General features: G+C 47.8%; 1 protein-coding gene and 1 pseudogene across 17 annotated transcripts in view; one reads left to right on the forward strand and one right to left on the reverse strand.

Moving 5' to 3' along the window:
- The window catches only part of CDC42EP5 (CDC42 effector protein 5), a 149,099-nt gene that overhangs the window by 48,945 nt on the left and 87,884 nt on the right, over nt 1–12,270 (reverse strand). The window lies entirely within an intron of this gene.
- On the forward strand, nt 1,426–5,384 carry LOC137214824 (leukocyte immunoglobulin-like receptor subfamily A member 6; annotated as a pseudogene).

Here is a 12,270-nt window from a genome sequence, read left to right on the forward strand (position 1 = left end):
AATTATAATGAATTGAAGCTGTTTTACAACCGCACAGAGGACACAGCTCAGTGCTGACCTCGGGGATGGGTCAGTGGGCAGAGATATCCCAGTGCCTGGCCACAAATGAGGTGAAGGGGCAACACTGATTCCAACCTTGACCTGAAGCCCTGACCCCTCCCTGCCTGTGAGGACCTGAGGTCCTTGTCCTTCCACACAGAGGTGGAAACCTCTATTCTAATGACCACTTGCTGGACTCAGGCACTGGTAGTCACTAAGCTTTCACCTCTTTTTTTTGTTGTGGTCCCTTCTCCATTTAAGAAACTTTCATTTCTCTTCTCCTATAATAGACCATGCCTATGTATTTCATACAAAACATAAGCAGCGGGAATGCCCTGGTGGCGAAGTGGTTAAGAATCCTCCTGCCAATGCAGGGGACACGTTTGAGCCCTGGTCTAGGAAGATTCCACATGCCGTGGAGCAACTAAGCCCGTGCACCACAACTACTGCGCCTGAGCTCTAGAGCCCATGAGCCACAACTACTGAAGCCCGCACACCCAGAGCCCGTGCTCTGCAACAAGAGAAGCCACCGCAATGAGAAGCCCACGCACGGCAACGAAGAGTAGCCCCCACTTGCCACAACCAGAAAAAGCCCGCACGCAGCAACGAAGACCCAATGCAGCCAAAAATAAATAAACAACAAAACCCCACCATAAGTAGCATTTCTCAGTGTCAGAGCAGACGGGGGTCGTGAGTGGGCACATCAGTCATCCAACCTGACTGTGGGGTCTGACACCTTCACCCTCTCATACTGGTTAGAAATTAACCAATATTGGGTCCCACCCATGTCCTGGCACCACTGAGCCCACAACCTGTCTGAAGAGTGGGGTTCAAACAACATGCTGAAGGCGAGGAAACTGAGGCTCAGAGACATAACTTCAGGGCTCAAGGCACACGGGGGAGGATGACGAGGAATACTTAAATTAAATCAGCTTCGTCCCCCAAGTCAGAGCACTGACCCACTCTCTGTCCCATAAAAGTGAAGACAGGAGCATATAGTAAGGAGACAATGCCCAAGGATCAAGGGCCACCGAGCAGGCAGGAACGACTCAGGGGCTTGTTCCCAGGAAGGTGGGGTGGACGCTGTTTCAAGAAAAAGGGAGAAGTCCCTGAAGGGGGCTGAGACAGAAAGCAAACCCACACTCTGGGGCCAGGGGAGCAGGCATGTTTCCTTCCTTATTGCCCCGAACTTCTCCTCTGTGCTCATTGCCACACTGACCTCCATGGAGCTGTAGGCAGATGTTAAACGTGTGTCTCTGCTGATCTGAGCTCTGCGGTGCAGCAGGAACCTGCAACCTCCCTGAAGCATCGCCAGGGCCTGGGTGACCCCTGTCCATGGTGAGGACCCCACAGGGACCTGCTGATGGACCAGCTGAGGACGCGGAGGCTCTGAGAGGGAAAGACGTGCCTGGGTCACCCTATTATGGAAGGGGCGTCTCAGGAAGACACCGGGTCTGTCATGGGAATGAGAGCCAGCCTCCGGGGGAGGGGCAGTTCCCCTTCCTGTGGGGCTGCTGATGTGACAGCCCCGTGACGGGGAGGACCAGCCTCCCAGTGGACACACCCTCGGGTCTCCGTCCTGAGGGCACCGTGGTCTCCTCCATCTGCACCGCCTGGACCACAGGGACGAGACGCCATGACCCCCAGCCTCACGGCCCTGCTCTGCCTCGGTGAGATGGAGGAGGGGGAGGGGAAGCCCCAGACAGGGACGGACCCCTCCCCACAGCCAGGCTGCTCTGTCAGGAGACCCCAGGACTCAGGAGGCTCACGGGTAGGAGAGGCGCTGCTCAGGATTCAGGGCGAACCTCTCACAGGGGTCTCTCTTCCAGGGCTGAGTGTGGGCCCGAGGACCCAGGTGCAGGCAGGTGAGTCTGTCCCCAGGTGTCCCACCTCCCTCCTGATCATGGGGACAAGGGGCCACCCCCAGGCAGTGGGGTGGGGAACAGCAGTTCTGGGCTGAAGGAGGGGGAGTCTGGGAGGTGGGGCTGAGAGCTGGGGACCTGGGGTGAGGATGTCTTGTGACGCAACCTCTGATGTCCTTCCAGGCACCCTCCCCAAACCCACCATCTGGGCTGAGCCAGGCTCTGTGATCCCCTGGGGGAGCCCCGTGACCATCTGGTGTCAGGGGACCCGGGTGGCCCCGGTGTTCCGTTTCCATAAAGAGGGAAGCTCACCTCCCTGGTACAGACAGGCCCCACTGGAGCACGCGGACAAGGGTAACTTCTCCATCTCATACATGACACAGGACTACGCAGGGAGATATCACTGTTACTATCTCAGCCCCACTGGCTGGTCAGAGCGCAGTGACCCCCTGGAGCTGGTGGTGACAGGTGAGAGGACACTCGGGGGTCCCAGCCTCTGGCTCTGCCCTCAGGAAGGGGGTCTGCTCTCAGGGGTGTGTCCCTCTCACAGCCCAGCCCTGCAGAAGGAAAGGGGCGTGTGAGCCCCATTTCACAAGCTCCCTCCTTCTCTCCTAGGGGCCCACAGCAAACCCACCCTCTCAGCCCTGCCGAGCCCTGTGGTGACCTCGGGAGGGAACGTGACCCTCCAGTGTCGCTCAAGGCAGGGACTGGACGGGTTCATTCTGACTAAGGAAGGAGAACCCAAGTCCTCCTGGACCCTGGATGCACAGCGAGGCCCCCAGGGGCAGACCCAGGCCCTGCTCCCCGTGGGTCGCGTGACCCCCAGCCACAGGTGGATGTTCAGATGCCACGGCTTTTACAGGGACACCCCCCAGGTGTGGTCGGCCCCCAGTGACCCCCTGGAGCTCCTGGTCTCAGGTGAGGAGGTCCCACCCTGGCCTCACGTACTTCTTGAGGCACGAGACAGATTATTAGATGCTTTTCTCCCAGGATTGTCCCAGATGAGAGGGTGGGGTGAGGGGGGAGCGGGGCGCACAGGACAGAGACAAAGAGTGTGAGTGACAATGAGGCCTGGGGACCAGGATGGGAGAAGGGGCTTCATGGGAGGAACCAGCCCCTACAGCCCAGGGCTGGTCTTCCCCCAGGTGTGTCTGGGAAGCCCTCCCTCCTGACCCCGCAAGGCCCTGTCGTGGCCTATGGACAGAGCCTGACCCTCCAGTGTCACTCTGACGTCGGCTATGACAGATTCGCTCTGTCCCAGGAGGGGAGACAGGCCCTCCCCCAGAGCCCTGGCCGGCAGCCCCAGGCTGGGCTCTCTCAGGCCGACTTCCCCCTGGGCCCGGTGACCAACACCCACGCGGGCCGGTACAGATGCTACGGTGGACACAACCTCTCGTCCGAGTGGTCGGCCCCCAGTGACCCCCTGGACATCCTGGTGGCAGGTGAGGAGCCAGTTGGTCAGTCAGGGACCCAGACTCTGCACAGGCCCTGCCGGGGGAGCCCCAGCTGGTGATGATGGAACCAGGCGTGAGGGGTCCCCAGGGAGGGAGGGAGGGAGGGAGACAGAGAGAGACGGGGGTGGGCAGGGAGAGGGAGAGACTCAGAGAAAACAGAGACAGACAGAGATGAGGGGCCTCAGGGAGGCCCTGCTGAGTCGCAGTTCGGAACTAGGGGGCGGGCAGCCCCTCACCCCCCTTCCTCTCTCTAGGGTGGTTCCCTGACACGCCCTCCCTCTCGGTGCAGCCGGGCCCCCTGGTGGCCTCAGGAGAAACCGTGACCCTGCTGTGTCAGTCAGGGAGCACAAAGGAAACTTTCCTTCTGTCCAAGGAGGGGGCAGCCCGGCCCCCACTGCGTCTTAGATCAAAGTACCGAGGTGGGCATTTCCAGGCCGAATTCTCCATGAGTCCCGTGACCTCAGCCCACAATGGGACCTACAGGTGCTACAGCTCACTCAGCAGTAACCCCTACCTGCTGTCACACGCCAGTGCCCCCCTGGAGCTCGCGGTCTCAGGTGAGGGACCCTGACCCTGTCCTCTCTGACTCAGTCAGCTCAGGGCTCTGTCCCCAGAAATGTCTGAGGTAGTAATGAATGAGGGGACAAAGTGGGCCTCCAGAGAGGAGGACATTCAATGGCCCCTGACGCCAAAGTCTCATCACTGGATCCTGGGTCCTCAGCTGTTGAATCAGTGGGAACTCCCAGAAGTAGGAGAATAAGATTATAGGGTTCAATCTCAGACTGAACACAGAACACACAGCACTCAATTATTTCTGTCTTAAGAGACCACTTTTCTCACTGATCCTGAGCACCGGGGGCACAGCCAACTCTGTTCCAAAGTGATTCCAAAGCAGGTTCTGAATTCAAAGAACACATGGCGGCTGAGAGAACCCAATGAGGAGAGCAGAGGGAACCTGGCATATTAGAGGAAGGGCTCATTAAGGAACTGTGTAGAAGCTGTAATATGAGAATTGGAGGCACTGACGACACAGAACCCAGGAGAAGGGCTCGGGTCTCCCCAACTCCTCACTCACACCCTCACTTTACGATTCTCATGAGCAGCTGACACCATCCACCCGCCACAAAACAAGTCAGATCCCACGAGTGATGAAATCACTCAGATATGGGGCTGGGCTCCGAGGGTCATGTCCTGTCAAGGAGAGGCAGGTTCCCTGGGTGGACATCCTGGAGTCTAGGGTGACTGGGATCTGCTCTGACCGTGTGATCTCTCGTCCAGAATTGCTACCCTCACACCCGCAAGACTACACAGTGGAGAACCTCATCCGGATGGGCATGGCCGGCTCCGTCCTGCTGGGCCTCGGGATCCTGCTCTTTCAGGCTCAACACGGCCACGGAGGAGCCCAAGATGCAGCCAGGAGCTGAACACAAGAGGGGACCGTGCACCGTCCGAGTGGTGGAGCCCTGTCACGACCTTGTGTGCCCAGGAGGTTCTGGAAGAGAATCTGTAGCACGTGTTGTGTGAACTGTCTGACGAGGGAGGGAGAGACATGGTGTGGGTGCAGGAGAAGGCCCGGGAGTCCCTGTGGAGGACTGGGCCTCGGATAACCATGGTGCCTTCCCTCCCCACCAGCGATGACTCTCCCTGACTGCCCCGTCCCCTCTCACCCCTGTGACGTGAGGCACATCCCACACGGCAGGTCTGTGTCCACACCTTACACACCTTCATGCTCTGGCCCACTTTCATGTAATATATTTGGTTGTTTTTAATTTCCACATGGCTGCTGTGTGCTATCGACCTCCATCCCTTCAGTCAGAAACAGAATGTCGTTTAAGTAACTGAATAAATGGGTGAACTTGGGGTCCTGTTTCGAACAGATAAATCCAAAACTCTTCCCTAAAACTCTCTCTGGACCCCTCAAGCCCTTCTCTCCTTGTCAGATGACACCTGGTATCGTTTCTCCAGAAACACCATTAGTGTGAAGGAACACCGTGGCGTTTGAAGTGACAGCCAGCTGCTGTGCTGGTAAACGGGCTTAGGAATTTATCATTTTGTAAAAAGCCCAGATGTGTGGCATTTGTCTCTGTCTTCAGTGTAAATCCTCTCTTCGGGCTTCCCTGGTGGCTCTGCTGTTGAGAGTCCGCCTGCCGATGCAGGGGACACGGGTTCGTGCCCCGGTCCGGGAGGATCCCACGTGCCGCGGAGCGGCTGGGCCCGGGAGCCATGGCCGCTGAGCCTGCGCGTCCGGAGCCTGTGCCACAACGGGAGAGGCCGCAACAGTGAGGCCTGCGTACCGCAAAAAAAAAAAAAAGCTCTCTTCGTGGCCAACCTCATGGTACGCGTATGAATGCGCTGAAGCAGAGTGGGGAAGTAATACGTAGAATTGTCTTTCCCAAAGAACTGAGGCTGACCCAGCTGGGGCACAGCTCAGTGATGACCCCGATACACACAGACGTGTCCTGTATATACAGCATCGCGAGTAGATCGTGTCCACTCAGCTTTATGCCCTGGTTTCCATGAAATGATCCTAGTCCTAGGCCTTTGCATCCTAGTCCGTCCCCATGAGAGGCAAAAGAGAAAACAATGGAAATATCAGTTGTGGGAGAAAACACTGAGCACTTTAAGTCCCAGTACATTACTGGTAGGTGTACTAACTGCCTCAGTCAATTTGGGGATTAATAAGAATTATCGGTTAAAAGGAGAGACACACAGCTCTGACCCACAGTTACATAACTTAGGGAAAAGGTGGACATAACCATGAGTATACATTCAGGAGAACTGTGACAGAGGGGTCGTTCATATTAGACAAAATCATAGAAACAAATCTCACCAAAAATGAATGGACTGTTATACATATGCAACCGAATTTTATATGACAGAAAAATACACAAAGGTAAACGGCTACAATAATACAGATCAATTTTCAAGCCTGATGGTCAGTAAGTAAAGAGAAACTATAAGAGTGTACTTCATTACATCAAATACAAAAGCAGACAATGTGGGACCCAACTAAACAAAATAAGAATTTAAAGAGGAAAAATAACAATTGATACCAGAGAAATACAAAAAATCATGAGAATACTATAAACAATTCTTTGCTAACAAACTGGACAACCTAGAAGAAATGGACACGTTTTAGGAACATACAGCCCACCAAAACTGAATCGAGAAGAAATAGTTAACTTTGAATAGACTGATCACTACGACTGAAATAGAATCTGGCATTGACATATACACTACCAAATGTAAAACAGATAGCTAGTGGGAAGCAGCCGCATAGCACAGGGAGATCAGCTCGGTGCTCTGTGACCACCTAGAGGGCTGGGATAGGGAGGGTGGGAGGGAGACGCAAGCGGGAGGAGATATGGGGATATATGTATATGCATAGCTGATTCACTTTGTTATACAGCAGAAATTAACACACCACTGTAAAGCAATTATACTCCAATAAAGATGTTAAAACAAACAAAAAAAACCTCCCTGCAAACAAACACCCAGGACTGGATGACCTCATGAGAGAATTCTGCCAAACATAAAAAGAAGATCTTACGCTGAGCCTTCTCAAACACTTCCAAAATACTAAGAGGAGGAAACAGTCCCAAAGGCATCGTCTGAAGCCACAATCACCCTGATACCCAAAACCAGACAAAGACACTGCCAAAAAGGAAAATTACAGACCAGTATTTCTGATGAATATAGATGCAAAAATGCTTAACAAAATATTAGCAAACCGAATCCAACAACACATAAAAAGAATCACACACCATGATCACGTTGGATTCATGCCAGGGTCACAAGGCTGGTTCAACATACACAGATCAATCAGTGTGATACAACAGATCAACAAAAGAAAAGACAAAACCGATTCCGCACTAGGAACTCCAGTTGGAAGAGCCAGGTGCGAGGCCTCTGCACGTGGCCCCCTGGGAGCAAGTGAAACCAGACTAAACACAAAGGAAAAAACAAAAAGCCATCGCAGAGCTGTGACTATTTTCAAGGCTACTGTTTTTCTCTGTGAAACACACTGCCTTTGGGGCAAAACAAGGAAGAAGCTGGTGATTCTCATGTGCAGCACAGAAGGAGAGCCACTGCAGGCCAGCCGCCCCAACTCTGAAGGCACTCCAGCCGTGTGGCTGACAGGGTCTTGGTGCTCCAGCCGGGTGTCAGGCCTGAGCCTCTGAGGTGGGAGAGCTGAGTTCAGAGGCCACCAGAGACCTCCTGGCCCCATGAAATATCGATCGGTGAGAGCTCTCCAAGAGATCTCCGTCTCAACGCTAAGACACAGCTCCACTCAACGACCAGCAAGCTACAGTGCTGGACACCCCATGCCAAACAACTAGCAAGACAGGAACACAACCTCACCCATTAGCAGAGAGGCTGCCTAACATCATACTAAGCTCACAGACACCCCAAAACACACCACCACACATGGTCCTGCCCACCAGGAAGACAACATCCAGCCTCATCCACCACAACACAGGCACCAGTCCCCTCTACCAGGAAGCCTACACAACCCACTTACCAACCTTACCCACTGGGGGCAGACACCAAAAACAATGGGAACTATGAACCTTCAGCCTGCAAAAAGGAGACCCCCAACACAGTAAGTTAAGCAAAATGAGAACACAGAGAAATACAGAGTAGATGAAAGAGCAAGGTAAAAACCCACCAGACCAAACAAATGAAGAGGAAATAGGCAGTCTACCTGAAAAAGAATTCAGAGTAATGATAGTCAAGATGATCCCAAATCTTGGAAATAGAATGGAGAAAATACAAGAAACGTTTAACAAGGATCCAGAAGAACTAAAAAGCAAACAAACAATGATAAACAACACAATAAATGAAATTTAAAATTCTCTAGAAGGAATCAATAGCAGAATAACTGAGGCAGAAGAATGGATAACTGACCTGGAAAATAAAATAGTGGAAATAACTACTGCAGAGCAGAATAAAGAAAAAAGAATGAAAAGAATTGAGGACAGTCTCAGAGACCTCTGGGACAACATTAAACGTACCAACATTCAAATTATAGGAATCCCAGAAGAAGAAGCGAAAAAGAAAGGGACTGAGAAAATATGTGAAGAGATTATAGTTGAAAACTTCCCTAATATGGGAAAGGAAATAGTCAATCAAGTCCACGAAGCACAGAGAGTCCCATACAGGATAAATCCAAGGAGAATCATGCCAAGACACGTATTATTCAAACTATCAAAAATTAAATACAAAGAAAAATACTAAAAGCAGCAATGGAAAAGCAACAAATAACATACAAGGGAATCCCCATAAGGTTAACAGCTGATCTTTCAGCAGAAACTCTGCAGGCCAGAAGGGAGTGGCAGGACATATTTAAAGTGATGAAAGGGAAAAACTTACAACCAAGATTACTCTACCCAGCAAGGACCTCATTCAGATTCGACAGAGAAATTAAAACCTTTACAGACAAGCAAAAGCTAAGAGAACTCAGCACCACCAAACCAGCTTCACAACAAATGCTAAAGGAACGTCTCTAGGCAGGAAACACAAGAGAAGGAAAAGACCTATAATAACAAACCCAAAACAATTAAGAAAATGGTAATAGGAACATACATATCGAAAATTACCTTAAATGTAAATGGATTAAATGCTCCAACCAAAAGACACAGACTGGCTGAATGGATACAAAAACAAGACCCATATATGCTATCTACAAGAGACCCACTTCAGACCTAAGGACACAAACAGATGAAAGTGAGGGGATAGAAAAAGATATTCCATGCAAATGGAAATCAAAAGAAAGCTGGAGTAGCAATTCTTATATCAGACAAAACAGACTCTAAAACAAAGACTATTACAAGAGACAAAGAAGGACACTACATAATGATCAATGGATCAATCCAAGAAGAAGATATAACAATTATAAATACTTATGCACCCAACACAGGAGCACCTCCATACATAAGGCAAATATTAACAGCCATAAAAGGGGAAAGCGACAATAACACAATAATATCAGGAGACTTTAACACCCCACTTTCGCCAACGGACAGATCAACCAAAATGAAAATAAATAAGGAAACACAAGCTTTAAATGATACATTAAACAAGATGGACTTAATTGATATTTATAGGACATTCCATCCAAAAACGACAGAATACACTTTCTTCTCAAGTGCTCATGGAACATTATCCAGGATAGGTCATATCTTGGGTCACAAATCAAGCCTTGGTAAATTTAAGAAAATTGAAATTGTATCAAGTATCTTTTCTGACCACAACACTATGAGACTAGATATCAATTACAGGAAAAAAACTGTAAAAAATACAAACACATGGAGGCTAAACAATACACTACTAAATAACCAAGAGATCACTGAGGAAATCAAAAAACACCTAGAGACAAATGACAATGAAAACACGATGGCCCAAAACCTATGGGATGCGGCAAAAGCAGTTCTAAGAGGGAAGTTTATAGCAGTAAAATCCTACCTCAAGAAACAAGAAAAACCTCAAATAAACAACCCTAAACTTACACCTAAAGCAATTAGAGAATGAAGAACAAAAACAACCCAAAGTTAGCAGAAGGAAAAAAATCATAAAAATCAGATCAGAAATAAATGAAAAAGGAATGAAGGAAATAATAGCAAAGATCAATAAAACTAAAAGCTAGTTCTTTGAGAAGATAAACAAAATTGATAAACCATTAGCCAGACTCATCAAGAAACAAAGGGAGAAGACTCAAATCAATAGAAGTAGAAATGAAAAGGAGAAGTAACAACTGACACCACAGAAATACAAAGGATCATGAGAGATTACTACAAGCAACTCCATGCCAATAAAATAGACAACCTGGAAGAAATGGACAATTTCTTATAAAAGCACAACCTTCCGAGACTGAACCAGGAAGAGACAGAAAATATAAACAGATCAATCACAGGCACTGAAATTGAAATTGTGATTTAAAATCTTCCAATAAACAAAAGCCCAGGACCAGATGGCTTCACAGGCAAATTCTATCAAACATTTAGAGAAGACTCAACACCTATCCTTCTCAAACTCTTCCAAAATACAGCAGAGGGAGGAACAATCCCAAACTCATTCTATGAGGCCATCATCACCCTGATGTCACAAAAAAAAGCAAACTACAGACCAATATCATTGATGAACATAGATGCAAAAATCCTCAACAAAGTACTAGCAAACAGAATCCAACAGCACATTTAAAGGATCATTCACCACGATCAAGTGGGGTTTATCCCAGGAATGCAAGGATTCTTCAATATACGCAAATCAATCAGTGTGATATACGATATTAACAAATTGAAGGATAAAAACCATATGATCATCTCAATAAATTCAGAAAGAGCTTTTGACAAAATTCAACACCCATTTATGATAAGAACTCTCCAGAAAGTAGCCATAGAGGGAACTTACCTCAACATAAGAAAGGCCATATATGACAAACCCACAGCCAACATCATTCTCAATGATGAAAAACTGAAATCATTTCCACTAAGATCAGGAACGAGACAAGGCTGCCCACTCTCACCACTACTATTCAACATAGTTTTGCAAGTTCTGGCCACAGCAATCAGAGAAGAAAAAGAAATAAAACAAATACAAATCGGAAAAGAAGTAAAGCTGTCACTGTTTGCAGATGACATGATAATATACATAGAGAATCCTAAAGATGCTACCAGAAAACTACTAGAGCTAATCAATGAATTTGGTAAAGTAGCAGGAGACAAAATTAATGCACAGAAATCTCTTGCATTCCTATACACTCATGATGAAACATCTGAAAGAGAAATTAAGGAAACATTCCCATTTACCATTACAACAAAAAGAATAAAATACCTGAGAGTGAACCTACCTAAGGAGACAAAAGACCTGTATGCAGACAACTATAAGACACTGATGAAATAGATTAAAGATGATACAAACAGATGGAGAGACATACCATATTCTTGGATTGGAAGAATCAACATTGATAATGACTATACTACCCAAAGCAATCGACAGATTCAATGCAATCCCTATTAAACTACCAATGGCATTTTTCACAGAACTAGAACAAAAAATTTCACAATTTGTATGAAAAACAAAAGACACGGAATAGCCAAAGCAGTCTTGAGAAAGAAAAACGGAGCTGGAGGAATCAGACTCCTTGACTTCAGACTATACTACAAAGCTACAGTAATCAAGACAGTATGGTACTGTCACAAAAACAGAAATATAGATCAATGGAACAGGATAGAAAGCCCAGAGATAAACCCACACACATATGGTCACCTTCTCTTTGATAAAGGAGGCAAGCCTATACAATGGAGAAAAGACAGCCTCTTCAATAAGTGGTGCTGGGAAAACTGGACAGCTACATGTAAAAGAATGAAATTAGAACACTTCCTAACACCATACACAAAAATAAACTCAGGATGGATTAAAGTCCTAAATGTAAGGCCAGATACTATAAAACTCTTAGAGGAAAACACAGGCAGAACACTCTATGACATAAATCACAGCAAGATCCTTTTTGACCCACCTCCTACAGAAATAGAAATAAAAACAAAAATTAACAAATGGGACCTAGTGAAACTTAAAAGCTTTTGCACAGCAAAGGAAACCATAAACAAGACAAAAAGACAACCCTCAGAATGGGAGAAAATATTTGCAAATGAAGCAACTGACAAAGGATTAATCTCCAAAATATATAAGCAGCTCATGCAGCTCAATATCAAAAAAACAAACAATCCAATCCAAAAAAGGGCAGAAGACCTAAACAGACATTTCTCCAAAGAAGACATACAGGTTGCCAACAAACACAGGAAAGGATGCTCAACATCACTAATCATCAGAGGAATGTAAATCAAAACTACAATGAGGTATCACCTCACACCAGTCACAATGGCCATCATCAAAAAATCTACAAACAATAAATG

This window comes from Pseudorca crassidens, chromosome 20 (assembly GCF_039906515.1).
Source record: "Pseudorca crassidens isolate mPseCra1 chromosome 20, mPseCra1.hap1, whole genome shotgun sequence".
Classification (NCBI taxonomy): Eukaryota; Metazoa; Chordata; class Mammalia; order Artiodactyla; family Delphinidae; genus Pseudorca; species Pseudorca crassidens.